General features: G+C 48.3%; 1 pseudogene; it reads right to left on the reverse strand.

Annotated features, from left to right (window-relative positions):
• Positions 1-19,567: 19,567 nt before the first annotated feature.
• LOC115930544 (large ribosomal subunit protein eL24-like) lies at positions 19,568-20,080 on the reverse strand (annotated as a pseudogene).
• Positions 20,081-20,570: the final 490 nt, after the last annotated feature.

The raw sequence follows: 20,570 nt of genomic DNA on the forward strand, positions 1-20,570 counted from the left end.
TTTTAATAGAGATGGGGTTTCGCCATTTTGGCCAGGCTGGTCTTGAACTCCTGACCTTAGGTGATCCACCCACCTCAGCCTCTGAAAGTGCTGGTATTACAGGTGTGAGCCACCTCGCCCCGCCATTTTTTTAATTTTTAGTAGAGATAAGGTCTCGCTACGTTGCCCATGCTGGTCTCGAACTCCTAAGCTCAAGCAATCCTCCTGTCTGGGCCTCCCAAAGTGCTGAGATTACAGGCATGAGCCATCGCACCTGGCCCAGAGTCCTTTATATGTCATTTGGGGACCTATATGATAGCTACTTTTCCATCATCAACTGGTGGCTTCCAAGGTTGGCCTGGGAGCATATTCTCCAGTCACCCATAAGGATTCCCCCTTTCCATTGTGCCTGGAAGTCGCTCAGAGCACGTTTGTTTTCATGTAATTGGCTGAAATGTGGTCACATGGCCCCATGTGCTTGCAGGGGGAGTCTGGGAGGTATAGTTTGAGTGTCTAGGAAAAAGGGTGTTGATGAATATTATTGTGGATGAGCAGTCGATTGTCTGTGCTACATACTGTAAGCAGCACTGTGCAGGCGGAGGAGAGTCCCAGCAGCCTAGGGCCTCTCCAAGAAAAGAAGACAAAAACCCCAACTTGCCTGTCCTGCCACAATCTCTTGAGATGCTGTCCTGAATATCAGGCACACCACCAAATAGGAAGATGTTCATGACTGGTGAACATTATTAACAGACCTGGTGACCCATAGGGCTAATGAAGTTAGTGGAGCCTGTGGTGCTTATTCTAAATAATGAACCTCTCTACTCGAGATATTTTTGGGCAGAGGAGATTTTCCAGGAGTGCCCAGAAACCCCATCATTTAGCACTGCTGATTCCACCCACTCTGCCTGCTCAGAGAGACTGGAGGTGGCTGGGTGGCTTTCTCAGTACAGTTCGTGCTAGTAACTCTAGATACAAGGCTACAGGCTCCAGGATACAGAACACAGCCATGGTGCAGAGGCACTGGAAGCCCTGTGTATGAGTTTGGGCATCACCAATTACAAGCTATGACTCTGGCAAATTACTTAATATTTCTGAGCATTGGAGTCCTCATTTATAAATGTACATTTCTCAAATGTAAACGTGGTTTAATACTTGCCCTTATTACCCCACACATTGTTGAGAGGATGCAGAGCTGAAGTAGGGGAGACGTTTGTGAACCATCAAGCTTTATATAAACATACATTGTGACGATGAGAGCAGTGTCTGCACTTAGGAGGGGCTGCACGAATCCTTGAATGAGTGATGGTGGTCTTGCTCATGCTCACTGCATCTGATTTGACCTTTGTAAGCCCCTTGTTTGAAAGCCTTTCCCCCTTCTTCCAAGCCCCTTTGGATGTGTGCATACACACGCACACGTACACTCACAGTGGAGCTTGTTCGTCTGGCATTAAGCATAAGGCCTGTAAGTCAGAGCTGAGGAGCCGAGACCTAATGCCCATGGAGCACCCTCAGGACAGGGAGGAAAGCTGGGGGTCATGGTTGCCCTCTCCCCCGTGTGGCGGCTGAATGCATTTTTCACTTGAAGTTCCAGAAGCCCACAAGTAGGAGCTGTGCTGCAGCACGCCGCTTTGTCCCCATCCTTAGGACAAGTCTGTGGGCTGGTTCCTCTCTGCCTCTCCACCTCTCCTCACCATGAACCATTCGGCCACTCCTTGAGTCCCGTGACATATTCCTGACATTAAGCTGTCTCTTCTTGCTCCCCTAACAGCTCCTAGAGAGAAGAGACACCGTAAACATGATGTGTTCTCTCCATTTCAGAGCTATGAAAACCAAGGCGTAGAGAGGAGAAGCGATTTCTTCAGATGAGGCCAAAGAGGTGGATGGGAACTAACTGAGAAGAATCCACTTGGAAATAGGACATTTTGGGGGTTTGCCATGTTAGCCAGGCTGTTCTCAAACTTCTGACCTCAATCTAGTGGCATCCAAAGCTGGGAAGGACTCTGAATCATGATATTAGCCATAATAGCCAGGGCCTCAGCGCCTAGAACTGGGGACTGGCTGCCACAGGGATGGCTGCTGTCTCTGCTTGCCTCTAGTTCTTTGTGTGATGATGGCTTTGCTCTCTCCCACTGCAAACACCTGGACAAGAACACAGCCACTGGCAGGCCCAGCCTGGCTGGTAGGGAGAATACATGCCGAGGATAGACGCGGAGGTATGGGTGTGTATGAGGTGCAACCTGCCAGGACGAACTGTTGCATCACAGGGTGAGTCATGTTGAGGAACAGCGGCAGTAGCAGGACCACATCCTTTCTGGGCTCCAGCTGCCGCTTCCTCAAGGCTGGGTCAGCAATGGTTGTCATGGCAACGGCCTGATGGGAAGGTCTCAAGGAAAACGCTGAGGCTGGAGTATTTTGAATCATATTTGCCTGTCAATGAGTCCCTCTCTTGCTAAGAACCAAAGAAAGAAAAGCCCGACTATGGGGGTCCATCTCACTCTGAGTAGGGAGGTCAGTAGAAGTACCTTGTGGTGTCAAGTTTGGGTTTCCCTCTCTCCCCTGAGGTTTCGGGGAGCAGGCTGGCACTAGCTTTTCCTGTTACCTGTTAACAAAGATGTATGTGCCTGCGCTTAACGTTTCTTCCCAAGGCATGAGGAAAAGCACACTGCCGTGAGGTACCTGGGACAAGTGTAGCCCCCTCTCCTAAGTGGTCTCTTTGCGGCCAGATTCTCCTCCAGCTGCTGCCCAAGTGATCTTTCAAACAAGTGAATCCCATCAGCTTGCTTCCCTGCTTAAATCCTTCAGCGGCTCCAGATTCCTGGCCAAATAAAGTTCAGTACCTGAGCTTGACAGTCCTCCTCCTCATCTTGCCTTCTCTGGACTCTGTGTTGCTGTCACTGTCCTCTGCTCACACTCCCTGCAAATCTCTATTCCCAGAGAGCTTCCTGCCTCTGTGTCTTTGTGCATATTGTGTGTTCGGAATGTCTTCCTGCTTCCACCAGAGAACCAGTGGAATGTGTGACTCTCAGATGAGAATGGTGCCAGCCAAGTGACCTTGTCTCCAGTCTCCTGAGCCCTTTGCGTGCCTAAGGCCACAGCCAGGCCTGCTCAGCCCTTCTGTCCATCCCCTGGATGGACTTCCCCTTTAAAGATTAGCAGCTCTAAGATAAATTAAAACCCCTCTCCTTGCTTCCTTTTGCCTCTTTGAGAAGGATTCATTCCTTCATCTGACAAAGATTTAATGAATGGCCATTATGCACCAGAAACTTACTGTTCCAGGCACTTGGATACATTAGTGAACCAAACAGAAATCCCTGCCCTCATGAAGCTTATGTTCTGGCAGGGGAGATGGACAATACACAATGTATATAGAAAAAATATTATATAATATATATCTAAAGGCCTTAAGAGCTATTGTAAATAGAAAAGGTAGAGCAAGGAAGGGAGTTTGGGAGCCCTAGGAAGAAGGGTGGGACAGGTGGCAATAGCATATAGAGTGGCAGGATCAGCCTTGTCTTAGTCAGCTAGAGCTGCCATAACAAATGCCCCAGGCTGGGTGGCATAAGCAGCGGAAACATTTCTCATGGTTCTGGAGGCTGGACATCCAAGATCAAGGTGTTGTCGAGGCAGGTTTCATCCTGACGCCTCTTCTCCTGGCTTGCAGGTGGCTGCCATCTCGCTGTGTGCTCACATGCCCGTTTCTTTGTGCTGGCTTATGCAGACAGCGCTGCAGTGTCTCTTCCACTTCTATGAGGATACCAGCTCTATGGTATGAAGCCCCACCCCATGACCTCTCTTAACCCTAATTACCTCTTGTAGGCCCTATCTCCAAACATCATCACATTGTGGGTTGGGCTCTTAAACCAAAAAGAACTTGAAACAGGTCTCAATCAATTTTTTTTTTTTTTTTTTTTTTTATGAGACAGAGTCTCACTCTGTCCCCTAGGCTGGAATGCAGTGGCATGATCTCGGCTCACTGCAACCTCCACCTCCTGGGTTCAAGCAATTCTCGTGGCTCAGCACCCCAAGTAGCTGGGATTGCAGGCATGCACCACCACACCCGGCTAATTTTTTGTATTTATTTTTTTTTTTCTGAGATGGAGTCTCACTTTGTCGCCCAGGCTGGAGCGCAGTGGCACAATCTCAGCTCACTGCAACCTCCACCTCCCAGGTTCAAGTGATTCTCCTGCCTCGGCCCCCTGAGTAGCTGGGATTACATGTGCCCACCGCCATGTCTGGCTAATTTTTGTATTTTTAGTAGAGACAGTGTTTCACCATGTTGGCCAGGCAGGTCTCAAACTCCTGACCTCAAGTGATCTGCCCACCTCAGCATCCTGAAGTGCTAGGATTATAGGCGTGAGCCACCGTGCCCAGACTTCTTTTGTGTCTTTGATGAGCCTTTCACTGAATACATAATTTACATGAGGCGGGATGGGGGGAGGGGGGCGGAGGGGTGGTAGAGGAATAGTCCCTATGCCATGTCTAGCTCAGTGAATCTGCATTTTTACATCAGAGGAAGCAATCAGATATGCATGTGTCTCAAGTGAGCAGAGGGATGACTTAGAGTTCTGTCATTTGTCCCATGCCTGTGAAGATAGGTTATCCATTCACATTGTCCGGGTAAAATTCAGCAGATCCATTTCAGCGTAAAAATCTTGGGGCCCCAGAATTTCCTAATGAGGAAATTGTGGGGGAGGTATGTAGCTTTTTTACCTTTGTAACTATCTTATTATTTAGGAATAAAATGGGAGGCAGGTTTGCCTGATGCAGTTCTCAGCTTGACTTTTCTCTTTGATGTGGTGATTTGGGGGTTCTTGAGATTTGCTTTCTTTTCAGTCTTCAACATAGGAATTTGGAGGGCAGACACAATTCAGTCCATACCAAGCCTCATTGAGAAGGTGAGATTTGAGCATAGAATTAAAGGAGGTGAGAATTAGAATATCTGGGAAGAGCACTCCAGGCAGTGGTGTGGCTACAGCAAAGACCTTGGGGCAGGAATGTGCCCGGCGTGTGGGAGGAACAGCAAAGAGTCCACTGTGGCTGCAGTGGGCAGAGCAAGGAGGACAATAGTGAGAGGTGAGGTTAGAGAAGCGATAGGACTCGGTCCTGTAGGGCCTTGTAGACCAGGTAAGGCCTTCGGCTTTTCCTCCAAGAGAAATGGGAGCCATCGCAGGGAGGTTGACCAGAGGGACCACATGATCGGCCTTATGTTCTAAATGACCACCCAGTACTGTATTGAGACTAGGCCATGGGAGTAAAGGTAGGAAACAGAAGGACCTGCTAGGAAACTTCTACAGAAATCCAGATAAGGAATGATGGTGGCTGAGACCATAGTGATAAGAATGGTGGCAGTGAGATGTCAGATTCTGTACATATGTGGAAGGTAATGTCCACAGAACTTCATAACAAATTGGACAAGGAGTGTGAAAGGAAGAGAGGAGTGAAAAATGACTCTTAAGATTCTGGCAGGGAAGAATGGAGTTGCCGTCAGTTGAGATGAGGAAGGCTGCCGGTAGAGCAGGTAGAGGTGAAAAGATCAGCTGTTTCAGTTTTGGACATGTTGAGTTTGAGATGTCTGCTAGACATCCAGGTGGATATATCAGGTAGGTAACTGGGTATATAAGCCTGGTTTGGAGAGAGACCCGGGATGCAGATAGAAATTTGGGAGTCATCCCATGCTGATGGTATTTAAACTATGAGAGCAGATGAGATCATCAAGGGAGTGAGAGAGGAGCCAGGACAGTGGTCTAACCCTGGTGCACCCCAACAAGACCAGCTGCCATGGAGATTGAGAACAAGGCTGATTTGCTCAAAACCAGGATGCCCAAGGAATGACAAAAGGGAGATGGATAATATAGACCAGGTACCGTGGGTCCCCAGAGACAAGTTTCTGCTCTCCCCATTGTTGACCTCCTTGCAAGGCCACATTTCCCAGCCTCTGCCCTAAGACTATCCTGCTGCGGCCCAGAGGTTCTCAATGCTAATTTGTGGCCTTTTAAAAAATAAGCATAAGGCCGGGCGTGGTGGCTCACGCCTATAATCCTAGCACTTTGGGAGGCCGAAGTGGGCGGATCACGAGGTCAAGAGTTCAAGACCAGCCTGGCCAAGATGGTGAAACCCTGTCTCTACTAAAAATACAAAAAATCAGCCGGGCGTGGTGCATGCGCCTATAATTCCTGCTACTCCGGACGCTGAGGCAGAGAATTGCTTAAACCTGGAGGGTGGAGGTTGCAGTGGGCCGAGATCACGCCACTGCACTCCAGCCTGAGCGACAGAGCGAGACTCTGTCTCAAAAAATAATAAATAAATAAATAAATAAATAAGCATAAAAATGTGAGATTAATGCTAAAAGATCTGACTTTGATCATCCACGCCTGCGAGGTTTACCTCCCTACCGCTCAACTCCGATGCACTCCTGAGGGGAGGGGAGGTGCTTTGCCTGGCCGCCCCTTCTCCTGGAATCCTGTCTTGGCCGCTTCCCCCACCCCTGTTCCTGGGCTTGTCTCAACCCCACCCAGTGGCTGCTGCTGTCTGCGCCCGAGGACCTCATCTCCTCGCAGAGGCTGGCTCCCCGCGCCCCGCATCCCACGCTGGGACACGCGTGTGGCCTTGCCAGGGTGGGCGAGACACGGCCGCCTTCCTTCACATCCAACGCCGGTGAGGCTCAGCACTCATTGTCTCACTGGCAGCACAGACAAAGCCTTGCGGGTTCCACGGGATAATCAACAGCGAGAACGCCCCCAGGGACCTCCGGAAAGAGACACCATTGGTTGCAGGCCTCCAGGTTCTCGTCTGCCTGGTGAGTGAGGTGGCACGCAGCGTCAGTCGTCTGCAGGAATTTGTGCTGGGGTAAATGCGCGCTTCGTGCAGACCGCAGAGCTGGAGGCGGAGGGCTGGGGTCCCTTGGCCGCGGGCGGGTTCCGCGTGCCCCTCCCTCGCCGCACCGCGCAGTCCCGCCAGGGGGCGCTAGGCGCCGGCCCCCCGCTCTCTGGGCTCCCTGCGCAGGTCCAGCTGCGCTCCAAGATTATCTTCCTTCTATAGCTCACTAGATATTCTTATGCTCACAGGGGTGCTATCCCTCAATCCAGAGCCATCCTCAGAATTCAAAAGCAGAATTAGAAAAATCCTTGCTCCACCAGCCTGGGCAACATAAGGAGATCTCTACAAAAAATGAAATGTAGTCCCAGCTACTCAGGAGGCTGAGGTAGGAGGATCACTGGAGCCCAGGAGTTCGAGGCTACAGTGAGCTATGATCGAGCTGTTGCACTCCAGCCTGGGCCACAGAGCGAGACCCGCCTCTAAAACAATAATAATAGTGAAAATTTAAAAAACAAATAAAAAAGAAAAATCCTCACTCTTTAGCTATTGAATTTTGTGGCGGTGATTTCTTTGGAAACTGCCTCTTCCCACCCCCACTCCACCCACAAACAGGCTGAGCTACATCAGTACAGAGCCTGGCACTCCGGATGCTGGCGGAATTGATTCACTAGCATGAGCAGGAAGGTCCATTTGAAGGGATCACTCCAAAACAGCGGTTCACGACAAGGTGGGAGTGGAAGGGAATGTTCTCCTGGGAGTGGGTAGGGGTGGGGTGTCAGCATGTGGACCTGGTACAGCAGCGTTTGAAAATACCTCCAGTATTCTAATATAATTTAAAATAATAATTAGCCGGGTGTGGTGACTCGTGCCTGTAATCCTACTACTAGGGAGGCTGAGGTGGGAGGATTCCTTGAGCCCTGGAGTTCGACACCAGCCTGGGCAGCATAGCAAACCCCTGTCTCATATAAATAATAATAAGGATTATTATTCAATGTTTTTGTCATTCAAACCACAGGTAGTAAAGCTTGACAGAATTTTTGTGGGTGGGATGTGAGCTAAAAATGTTGAGAACCAGGACCTAGCAGATTGTCTGCTATAAGTTCCCTGGCTGTGGAGGATGGAGCCTCCCCTGAAGAGCAGTGTTGGTCCTTGGGACAGTGGCCGCAGTCCAGCCCATCACAGAAGGGAATGGTGCTCCCTGGGGCTGGAAGCCTGGGTCTGGGGTCGGGGGAGGTGGGGAGGAACTTGGAGATTCGGCTCACTGTCAGTCTTGTTAAGGAGGCCAATGTCTAAAGTAGGAACCACACCAGGTAAGCTGCGTTCTAACCTGCTCCTTGTTTTCCTGGCAGAATGGTTCATGCAGGACAGAAAAAGGAGAGATAAAAGACTGTCAGGAGAGTAACTGTTTGGTCCAAATGAGGACTCAGGACCCCCCAGTGGACCCAGAGAGAAAGACGCTCTGGGTGGGAAGGGTGTGGGAGGCGATCACTATGCACTTGTGCTGGAGCAAAATGACACCAGGGGAGGTTGACCAGCACCCTCTAGGTTCATTCTTTTTATGAGGAAGACTTCTGGTCTCTTACTCTGTTCCTTGAATGGATTTACATCCCAGAAAGATGTGTGCTCTGTGCAAATGAAGGGGTGCTCTTCCACTGTAAAGAATGCATTGGCTTTCTGGACTGGGGGGCTGGCTGGCACAAGCCTTTCCCAGGATACAGCAGTTTCTGAAAGGGTTTTTGGAGCTGCAGAGTCAAGGACCAGGCTGGGAGTCTTGGTGACCCTACCAAGCACAGAGAATGCCAGGCGCCCGATTGGAGAAAGCTGTGGGAGTCTTCTAGAACAATCGTGCTAACTGCACACACCATCTGCATGAACCAATACCAGGTTGTATTGGTATTCGGCCATCTTGTACTGTTTCCTCAGGGTGTCCCTAGAGTGTTTTGTTTTTGACTAGCATTTAAGCAGCCTGCAGGCAGGGACTGCATTTCATACACAGTGTGTGCCTCCCAGGAGCCAGGTGCAGCTGGGGTGTGTGACTGTGAGGCTCCTTGCTGTCCATGACATACTGTCACCCCCACTGCCTTAGCTTACTCCCCAGTCACCCCTTGAGGTAACAGGGCTGGTGCTTTTACAATTCTCATTTTAAAGATGAGGAAATAGGCTGGGTGTGGTGGCTCATGCCTGTAATCCCAGCCCTTTGGGAGGCAGAGGCAGGTGGATCATTTGAGGTCAGGAGTTCGAGATCAGCCTGACCAATATGGTGAAACCCTATCTGTACTAAAAACACAAAAAAATTACCAGAGCGTGGTGGTGCATGCCTGTAATCTCAGCTCCTCGGGAGACTGAGGCCCGAGAATCGCTTAAACCCAGAGGTGGAGGTTGCAGTGAGCCGAGATCGCACCAGTGCACTCCAGCCTGGGTGACAGAGTGAGATTCCGTCTCAAAAAAAAAAAAAAAAAAGAGATGAGGAACTAGAGGTCAGTGAGTGCTGGCCTCAGGAGAACCTTGAAATCCCACTCTGCCGAGCCCTGACCACCCTCGTCTTCAATCCTTGAGGACCAGAATGATGCCAGGTGTAAGTCATTCAGGTATCTCCCCAGTACCTCCACCTGGGGAGGAGATAATGTTCTCGGCCTGCATGGTGGGGAGGGTGACCACGGTGCGGGGTGAGGGGAAGGCTCTTCTGCCATGCCTTGGGACTTCCCTTTCTGTGTGAGTGTGAGGTGGGTGGATTGCGCCTACTCAGCGTGGATTTTGCACAGAAAGTCTTGCTCGCTTTTCCTTGGTGTGATTTTTATTGAACTCACCTTTCCTTACTAAGGGAGTGTTAAGTTGGTTTGGGTTTCAGGAGAAAAGAAACATAGCCTACTTAGGTGAGCCCCCCAGCCTACATTAAGGAATCTCTTACATGGGACAGCCTGGTCCACCCAGGCAAAAATTTTCAGTAATAAATAATTTGCATTTGCCCACCCTATGATGGGACAGGAGTGGAGGATACAGTTTCTGGCCAGATCCCATGATCCTGTCCTCATCCCACAACATGCACTAGGGACCCTCCCATGCTCTCACTGCCACAAAAGGCAGAATTGGGGCTGGAACATCTGACCCAAGTCCACACCTGTTTCCTCTCCCCTTCTGCATTTCTGAGTCTTGAAGCGATGCTGGGCCAAAGTGGGGGTGGTCTTTGGCCGTCCTGGGAGGAGCTTTGCACACTGGCTCTAAGTTCCTATTTCAGTTGATGGTTCTATAGTGAATGAGCTCCACATTCAATTCTTATACCCCTGCAGCTGCCGTAGGAGGCAGGGTGACCTGTCACCAAGGCAGCTCCCACAACCTGGTCACAACTCTTTCCTCAGGGCCTGTTACCCAGCATGAGCTAAAGTCCTTGGGAGCTTCTAAGACCACCTAAAGGAGGAAATTTATCCTGTGTCTTTCCTTCTCTCTTTCTCCCTCCCTCCCTGTCTTCTTTTATCTTTCCTTCCCTTCCTTTTTCCTCCCTTCCATTTACTCAAATCTAGGTGATGCATCCCTGTAGTGTGCTAGCTATTGTTTCTCTAGGTGAAGAGGCATCAGAAACAGAATACTTCCCCTGAGTCAGGAGCAACACTGAATTATTCATAGGCCAATTTATTGCAAGTTTTAGAGGGAATTTTCTTCAAGGTTGTGGCTGTGAGGCTGCAGAGTGAAAGGAGTAATGAATATGCCTAACATTCACAGAGGTGAGAAATGCTGCCTGGACTCACACAGCCCAGGGTCTCAGGCTCACGCAGCCCTGGGACAATCGCAGTGAAGAGGAATGCCCTGAATAGAGAATCACACTGTCTTGGCCTTGGTGGATGGAACCCTAATCTCCCTGAACTCTTCAATCTGTGGATTGATGGATTAAACACACATGTATTCAACGTAAATGGATAGCTGGGTCTCCTCGAACTCTACACCTGTATGGAATCCATTTCCGCTTGTTCTGGACCATTTAGAAGGGCACGTGGGTAACTGGAGCTGTCTGACAGAGATACTGGCTGGAGAAGCGGTGAGGTCCCCAACGCTGAAATGCTTTGGGTTGGAAATGATGAGTAACCATCAGGCGTGCTGTGGGAGGGGCTCCTGCTCTGGGTGGAGATGGGACCGGATGTCTGTTGATGATCAAAGTCATCTTGTTAATCAATTTGAGGGTCAAGATCATCCTCACATCTGAGTATCTTGAAAGGTTCCTCACAAATCTAAGATTCAACTACTAGGAATAATGGTCTCAAAGTAGAATCTGAACATGTATTCCCTTAGACTCAAAACTGGAATCTGAACTTGGATTCCCTTAGACTCACAACTGTTTGGCTTTGTCAGGTGTTGCTTCTTGGATTTGCCTCCTGACTGTTGCCAATCCCCTCCCTACCTCATAGTCTTCATTCATCCCCTGCAGTGCCCCACTGATGACACCATTCTGCCAGTGACGCCTGGATCTCCCATGGCATCGTAGGTAGCTTTACGGAGAGGAAGTGTAGGCTTATGGAGAAACCAGCAACTCTGGAGCAGGGGGACTTACTTAGATTAATATCTTGATTTCACCATTATGGCTGGGTGACTTTGGCTAAATCAACAAACCTCTCTGACCTTCACTGTCCTGTTCTGCAAAATGAAAATAGTAACAACCATTATTTATAGGATTGTGAGGTTTATGTGAAATAATGGAAATAAGGCACTTGGCCAGGTGTGGTGGCTCATGCCTGTAATCCCAGCACTTTGGGAGGCAGAGGCGGGCGGATCACCTGAGGTCAGGAGTTCAAGACCAGCCTGGCCAACATGGCAAAACTGCATGTCTACTAAAAATACAAAACTTAGCTGGGCCTGGTGATGCGTGCCTGTAATCCCAGCTACTTGGGAGGCTGAGAGAGAAGAATTGCTTGAACCCAGGAGGCGGAGGTTGCAGTGAGTCAAGATTGCACCACTGCACTCCAGCCTGGGCAACAGAGCAAGATTCTGTCAAAAAAAAAAAAAAAAAAGAAAGAAAGAAGGAAAGAAAGAAAAGAAGGCACTTGATATAAGGCTTAGCACATCCCTCCCCAGCTTCATTGTTCTCTTGTGTCTCTTGCCCTTGACCATGCAATTCCATAGACCATTATTCCCCTCCTGTGACAGAGATTTCTAATTGCCACTAGTGCCCATCTCCCCTTCTTCCCTCTTAGTTTTAGTTAGACACATGGCTACTTAGTTAGACACTATATATTCCAGCCTCCCTTTCAGCCAGGAGTTGCCACATGACTAAGCTCTGGCCAGAGGAATGATGCAAGCAAAAGTGACGTGTCTAGCTTCTTCAAGAAGAAATTGTTTGCCTTCCACAATTTCCATCTTTCTTCCTGGAATGTGGGAGTGGTGCTGGTCTGTTAGCTTTGATCATACAAATGAGGAAAACACCCTAGAAAATGGCAATGGGCCCCAGACAACCTCTTGACATGGGACTATCTTCCCAGCCTGGACCATTCACCTACCTGTAGATTAGTATGCAAGAGAAAAGCCTCTTCTCAGCCTCTGCTCATTCTCCCACCTTGACTTAGATGTCACTTCACCATCTCTGACCCTCCAAGACCAGCGCTTCCTGTGAGCCTTCATTCATGTCCTCATGTCTGCAAGCCCCACAAGACTAGGAGCACCATGAGGAAGGGACCATGGTCTCATCTGCGCGGTTTTCTCAGGAACAGGAATACAGTAGGCACTCAGTAAATGTTGAATAAATCGATGATAGTGCCACACGCTTACAAACTGCCTTAGTTCTTGCCTAAAGGGATCTTAAGCACTTCCACCTGCTTGATCTCCAGCAAAAACAAAAGAACAATTCCCATTTTTTTTTCTCCCTTCCTCCAAACACACCCAGGGCTTTCTTCCATGTCCAGTTGGCCAGAGCAGACCCTGGAAAGAAGCCTTCCCCAAGGGGCCTTGTTGACTATGGCCAAGGCCTGGCCCAGTGCTGGACACCAGTCTATGTGAGTATATTTCTGTAAGTCCATAGTTATTAGCAGAATCCCACCCCAGTGTGAGACCTGGTAGTATTTGACCAGGTCCATGAAGTGTAGTAGCAGTTGCCCCCACTAGACTATTTTTGCCTTGAAAACCTAGGCAAAAACAGAGGCTTTGGTTAAAAAAAAAACAGGGGTGGGGTGGGGAGAGGATTCACAGATCAAATGTAATTGGAAAAGGCATGCAAACTTTTTCAATTTATACACAGCTACAGAGGTCTATTTACAGATCCGGGATGGGGTTGGGCTTAATGGCTCATGCCTGTAATCCCAGCACTTTGGGTGGCTGAGGTGGGAGGATCGCTTGAGCCCAGAAAGTTGAGGCTGCAGTGAGCCATAGTTGCACCACTGCACTCCAGCCTGGGTGACAGAGTGAGACCCTGTCTCAAAACAAACAAACAAACAAACAAACAAAGAAACAAAGAAACGAATCTGGGATGGAGCAGTCCTGGTGGACTTCTCTGGTCATTGTGTAGAAGGTGCTATGCAGCCTACAAGGACCAAGGTCTTGCAGCCAACTCTGAAAGCCAGGGCTCTGGCTCCCAGCCAGCCTTTCCTTGAAGACATTTCTTGAGCGCATTGCCCTTGGCAGCAGTTAGATGCTGCTGCTTTTTATTAGTGCTTCCTTCTCTTTTTCCAGGCCCTCTTTTGGGGTTCTTTCTGCAGACAGTGGCTTTCGTTTTAACCTGAGGGTTCAGAAGAGGACAGTGGGCTGGCCTCACCACCCATCAGCCTCTGCTTTGGGGACTGAATGCACAACGTCATCCACACTCCTAAACTAACCTCCAAATACACACAGTTGTGATCTCACTGCTCAGGAGGGCTGGAAACCAAGGCAGCTCTCCTGAGGGCTCAGTGGGGCCAGCCACCCTCAGCTGGAGGTGTAAGCAGATTTTTTTTTTTAATTGAGAAGGAGTCTCACTCTGTTGCCCAGGCTGGAGTGTAGTGGTGTGATCTCAGCTCACTGCAACCTCTGCCTCCCGAGTTCAAGCAATTCTCCTGCCTCAGCCTCCCAAGTATTTGGGATTATAGGTGTCTGCCTAATCCCATGCCCAGCTAATTTTATTGTATTTTTAGTAGAGATGTGGTTTCACCATTTTAGCCGGGCTAGTTAGGAACTTCTGACCTCAAGTGATCTGCCCGCCTCGGCCTCCCAAAGTGCTGGGATTACAGGCGTGAGCCACCATGCCCGGCCATGTAAGCAGATTTTTGTGGGTGAAGTTTGCCCCAGAGCAGGAGCTCTCTGTCCTGTTGCCTAAGAAGAGTAAGACTGGTGCTTTTGAGAAAAAGCAAAGTGCTAACTCAGGGGGAGAAGCTTCAGACCTCCTATTTGACTCAGGCATGCCCTCTACTGCAACCAGGTAATTATGGTGGTTTAACTGTCCTTGATGGTAGAACCAGAAGCTCTCACATTTGCGGAGACCTTTGATAGTGGTGCTGTTCTCCGCAGTCCTGTCTTTGATGGGTCATCTCATATTTCCTCCCCAGTAGAGCACAGGGTGAGATGGGGCAGGAGGGGAGGTCACCTTCAAAGAGGCCCATCAAACAGGGGAATCTTGGGGGCCACTAATACCCTCTGCTTACATTAGCCAATGTTGATGCAGGGTCACCTTCAAAGTTCGTGTTCATCTTACTTAAACCTGTTCAGGTAACAAAGCCCTTGAAGTCTTGAATTTATGTGGTCTTAGACTTTAAAGTTCTTGAGAAAAAAATACCATAGCGGAAAATCTAAAAGTAAGACAGCTTTATGCTTTGACTTAATTTTGTCTGTGAATTGAAAAGGAACCTGCCTTTATTCAGCTTTGGGAAGGAGGGACAACTCGGGAGCTTAATTAAAGGTCGCTGATCCCACCCTAGTGGACTGTTAGGCTTTGTGATCTGGGTTGAACGTGGACACCCCCAGTCAGCCTCTCTGCATCCCTTCCAGCACATTCTTTCTGAGGGTGAAACTAAAAGTAATAGTTTAGCTTGTGGTTACCTTTATTTCAACATAGCTCAAATTTTAGAATCACCTACTTAAAAGTAATGATGAAAGTAATAATAAAAGTTATTTGTTGCAGGGCGTGGTGGCTCACACATCTAATCCCAGTGCTTTGGGTTTAGATGGTGGGTGGATCACCTGAGATCAGGAGTTTGAGACCAGCCTGGCCAACGTGGTTAAACTGTCTCTACTAAAAATACAAAAATTAGCTGGGTGAGGTGGCGCATGCCTGTAATCCCAGCTACTCTGGAGACTGAGGCAGGAGAGTCACTTGAATCTGAAAGGCGGAGATTGCAGTGAGCCAAGATCACACCACTGCACTCCAGCCTGGGTGACAAGAACGAGACTCTGTCTCAAAAAGAAAGCTATTTATTGAGCACATAGTATGTGCCAGGCACTGTGCTATTTTCTCTGCATGCTTTTTCTCATTTAGTCCTCATGACAACCTGTGCAGTAGATACCGTTTTTTGTTGTTAAAAATTTTTTAGGGGTAGAGACTGGGTCTTGCTATGTTGCCCAGGCTGGTCTTGAACTCCTGGCCTCAAGCCATCCTCCTTGCCTTGGCCTCTCAAAGTGCTGAGATTACAGGAGTGAGCCACCACACCCAGCCTGGTAGGTATCATTATTGTCCCCACTTTACAGATGAGGAAAATGAGGCTCAGAGAAATTATGTGATTTGCCCAAGTTGACCCAAAGGCCAGGGTTTTCTGGATTTGATACAATTTTGTGAGAGGGCTGATTCTTAGTGAATGGGGAGAAACCAGCTTTTCCCACTTTGGGAAAGGTTGTGTCCTGCCATCCATGTCAGATGGTCCTAAAGAAACACTCGCTAACCCTTGTTCTCATGTGTAGAGAAGGATCAGAACAGGAATTAGATAAAGAAAGACATAACAAAAGGGAGTGTCTGAATTTTTTCATTTTGTCCAATGCAAGTCTGGTTTTGCAACTGAAAAATCCTAATCAATCTCAAAGTTAAAAACTCCAGAAATGTTATCTCCTGGTGACTTGTCTACAGCCTCTTCTACCAGGTACAATGATTTGGTAGGCTGGCTTCCCGAAGGCTGTCACCTGTGTAGTCACGCAGGGCCCTGAGTTTAGAAGGGCCCACCCTTGCTTTAATGTTCTGCTGTCCATCTTGAAATTCTTAATAATTTTTAAATGAGAGACCATGCATTTTCATTTTGTCCTGGGCACTGCAAGTTCTGTAGCTGATCCTGCAATTTAGGAGACTAAAAATAATGCGATGTAACCTAGAATAGCTGCAGCCATGAGCTACTCCAGAACCAAAGCTGGGGTGCCTGGGGTCCTTCCCTTGTGTGTTCTGTTTGTGTGGAGAGTAAGTGACCACACAAGGAGGTTGTCTATTCACTTGCCCTGCAGTGAGAACTGGTGTTGACATCAGAGCAGGAGCTCGGCAATGAACCCATCAGAAGAGTCCAGCGGAATAGAGATGGTGGGAGCCTTAGGCCTATTTGAAAATCCCAGGAGAACAAGGACAGGTGGCTCAAGATTCCCTGAGTTTGGATTTGCTTGATGCCCTGACTGGTGGCAGAGGGTCTAATTTCAATGCATCTGACATTAATATATCCTTCTGATCCCAGGCTGGAGCTCAGAGCCTTAAGTACCCCATTTTGTTTAGTTTTGTTTTTGAGACAGGATCTTGCTCTGTTGCCCAGGCTGGAGTGGAGTGGCATAATCACGGCTCACTGTACCCTCAAACTCCTGGGCTGAAGCAATCTTCCTGCTTCAGCCTTCCGAGTAGCTAGGACTAGAGGTGCATCTCACCATGCCCAGCTAATTTTTTATTTTTGATAGAGATGAGGTCTCACTACGTTGCCCGGGCCGATCTTGAACTGCAGGCCTCATGTAATCCTCCTGCCTTGACCTTCCAAAGTGTAGGGATTACAAGAGTGAGCCATCATGCCTGGCAATATTTTTTTGTTTTTTTTTTGAGGTGGAGTCTCACTCTGTCACCCAGGCTGGAGTGCAATGGCGTGATCTTAGCTCACTGCAACCTCCGTCTCCCAGGTTCAAGCAATTCTCCTGCCTCAGCCTCCCGAGTAGCTGGGATTACAGGTGTCTGCCACCACACCCAGCTAATTTTTATTTTTAGTAGAGACGGGGTTTCACCATGTTGTCCAGGCTGGTCTTGAACTCCTGATCTCAGGTGATCACCCTGCCTTGGCCTCCCAAAGTGCTGGGATTACAGGTGTGAGCCACCACACCCAGCTGCCTGGCAATATTTTGATTTATAAATAGTTTGTCCCATCACAAGGCAATGGCAGCCCATTGAAAAACCCATGTCTTTCTTTGTTGGTGGTTTCTCATACTTTCTGTCTCCTCTCTCCTCTTTCCTTCCTTCCTTCTTTTTTTTTGAAACAGCGTCTTGCTCCGTCGCCAGGCTGGAGTGCAATGGTGCAATCTTGGCTCACTGCAACCTCTGCCTCCTGGGTTAAAGTGATTCTCCTGCCTCAGCCTCCCAAGTAGCTGGGATTACAGGCATGTGCCACCATGCCCGGCTAATCTTTTGTATTTTTAGCAGAGATGGGGGTTTCACCATGTTAGCCAGGATGGTCTCGAACTCCTGACCTCGTGATCCCCCCGCCTCAGCCTCCCAAAGTGCTGAGACTACAGGCGTGAGACACTGCGCCCGGCCCTTTCTTTCCTTCCCTTCCTTCTCTTCCCTCCCTCCCTTCCTTCCTTCCTTTCTTTTTCTTTCTTTATTCCTTCCTTCCTTTTTCTTTCTTTATTCCTTCCTTCCTTCCTTTCTCTCTCTCTAATTTATTTTTCTTTCTTTCTTTCTTTCCTTCCTTCCTTCTTTCTTTTCTTCTTTCTTTCTTTCTCTCTCTCTTTCTCTTCCTTTCCTTGCCTTGCCTTGCCTTCTTTCCTTCCTTTCTTTCTTTTGAGATGGAGTCTTACTCTGTCACTCAGGCTGGAGTGCAGTGGTGCGATCTTGGCTTACTGCAACCTTCACTTCCCGGGTTGAAGAAAATTCTCCCACCTCAGCCTCCTGAGTAGCTGGGATTACAGATGTGTGCCACCATGCTTGGCTAATTTTTGTATTTTTAGTAGTATTTAGATTTAGTTGTATTTGCCACGTTGGCCATGCTGGTCTCAAACTCCTGGCCTCAAGTGATCTGCACACCTCGGCCTCCCAAAGTGCTGGGATTACAGGCATGAGCCACCGCACCTGGCCAAAAGATCTTTCAAGGAGAAAGAAAGTTCAAGCTGCTCTGAACCATTTGGCTTCTGTGTTGTAATAAAGGTTTATAAATCATCATTGTTAGGCATCCATAGACATATATTCACTGCTTCCTTGGTCTACTTGGTCTCCTGACCACTGTCCCAGAATTTGGGGTGTTAGCCCCCAGGCTGCCTTACTGCCAAAGCAGAATTCTGGCATCCCTGGCTGCTCTGTGCTGTTTCTATACTGTCTGCCCCCAGGGCCCCTCTCTGGCTGGCTCTGATCTGGCAGCCTGCTCATTGCTCTGCGTTGTCATGGAGAAGGTTTTAGAAACATATTGTTGAACTGTGGGTGTATTTCTGCCACCTGGTAACAAGTGGGTTTGTAGAAAAGCCACAGTGGAGGAAAAGAAAGGGCTCTTGGAGGACAGAGCTAATGCCAGGGAAGCCAGCCGCGGCAGAGGGATGGGAGCCTGCACTGCTGTTTGCTGTTTGGTATTCTGCGCAGGCAGCAGCTTGCTGGTTGCCTTGGTTCCTGCAGGACTCCTGGGAGCTTGTGGCAGACGGAAGGCCATAGCCTCTGCAGAAGTTTGCAGATTCTAGGGAAATGAACTGCCGTGCAGCCCAATCTGTGGGAGGAGACCAAGTGGGCTCTCAGCCATTTAGATGCTCTGATGTAAATTTATGCTTCATGCAGACAGAAAAGCTGCCCTCTGCTTATGTATGCCATCAGGCTGCCCTTGACCCATCTGTGCCAGCTCCTCATTGGGCCTAGATGTCCTAGCCACCTGGGCACCCCCTCTACCCTCCCACCCCTAGTTCCTGCAAGGACTTCAGACAGCCAATTTAGGGCACCTGCCACACCACTGTCTGCAGCTTTGTAGGTCAAAAACAGTTGAATATTGACAATTTCATATTGTTCAACCTAATTGAAAGCTTTGGGGTGACTTGACACTTTCATCAGGCTTAGGTAAGATCATTAAAGAAAATCATTAATAGATTTTCTCTTGCCTGATACAATCTTTTCCCTTCTAAATTATTCTAAATCCTGGTACTCTGTGTCCACGTCGTCTTCATCTTCCAAATGATGTATATGCTACTAATTATGCCCTGAAAGCTACAGAGCATACTGCCTTTTCCTTGAGAAGGTTTGTATACTCTTTCTACTCCTTGAGGTAGAGGCTAGATCCATTCCCATGCCCATATAGAGAAAAGGTATTTTCTAATGGACTCCAAAGATGTGTTAATTGGTTTGATCACAAGCACAAGAAACTATATATTTGTATTACTTGTACATTCTTTTTTAATATAGTACAATGTTTATTTAAAATCTGAGCTGGGCCAGGCATGGTGGCTCATGCTTTTCATCCCAGCATTTTGAAGGCTGAGGTGGGCAGATCACTTGAGCCTAGGAATTAGAGATCAGCCTAGGCAATGTGGCAAAACTCCATCTTTACAAAAAATTTAAAAATTAGCCAGGTGTAGTAGCATGAGGCTATAGTCCCAGCTACTTGGGAGCTGATGTGGGAGGATCACCTGAGCCCGGAGAAGTTTAGGCTGAAGTGAGCCAAGATCACGCAACTGGACTCCAGCCTGGGCAACAGAGTGTGAGACCCTGTCTCAAAAAAAACAAAACAAAACAAAGAATCTGATCTTCCAACTTAGCATTTTTCCACCAACTTGGGGAGCTGAAACTTTCACAGGCTTCACAATCTTTTGCTTAGGGGACGCCCTTGTGGATCTTTTTCGATGCTTGCTTAGCCTATTTTGCTTCCTTAGCAGCCCTGCGAGCTTGTTCTCGTTGAGCCTCTTTAACTTCAAATTTCTGATTCCTCTTGGCCATTAGATCAGCAAGAGATGCATCACTAATGGCCCCCTGGAATCTGACTGCTTGGCAGTTTCTTTTCTTCTGAATTTCTTCCAAATGTCCCTTTTTGTGCTTTCTTCTGTAGAGGACAATCTGGTTTATCTACTAACGGTCCCTCTTGGAAAGGAAAGCTGACTTGTACTTTACATTAAGAAACTGGAAAACCTCCCTGTCCGTCCTGGTGTAGCGCCTTCCATGTCTAGGGTAGACCTTGTACCCGCTAAAACTGTACAACTTGACCTTCATGGTGGCAGCTCCAGGGGAAAAGAAAAGATGGCAAAGGGAAGGAGAGGATCATGGGAAGAGCCATTCTTCTTATGAGAAGTTTTGGCAACTTTTGAAAAGTCTGTGCTTACCCTTATCTATGTACATATGACATCTACAGACTATGAACGCATTTTGCATCAGGACCTAAATAGCAACTATCAGGTTCTGAGGCATCTGCCCTCTCCTTCCTCCTCCCTGGATCTTGATTCAGCTGCTTTAAGATGGCTCTAGTGACAGGCCTCTTATTTTTCTGTTGAGGCATGGGCTTATTTAGCTATCCTCAGCCTCTTGAGATATATATCCCGCCTGAATTTTTCTGTCTGTGGCATCAGACTAGTATTTCCCAGCCTCTCCCTTTTTATTTCCTTATTTCGATGCTCTCACTGCATTCTCTCCTTTTTTGAACATAAAGATGCTTTCACTTATTTTAATAACCTCTTGTAAACCAGCCCTTTCCCTTCCCAGAGGT

Source organism: Gorilla gorilla, chromosome 15 (assembly GCF_029281585.2).
Source record: "Gorilla gorilla gorilla isolate KB3781 chromosome 15, NHGRI_mGorGor1-v2.1_pri, whole genome shotgun sequence".
Lineage (NCBI taxonomy): Eukaryota > Metazoa > Chordata > Mammalia > Primates > Hominidae > Gorilla > Gorilla gorilla.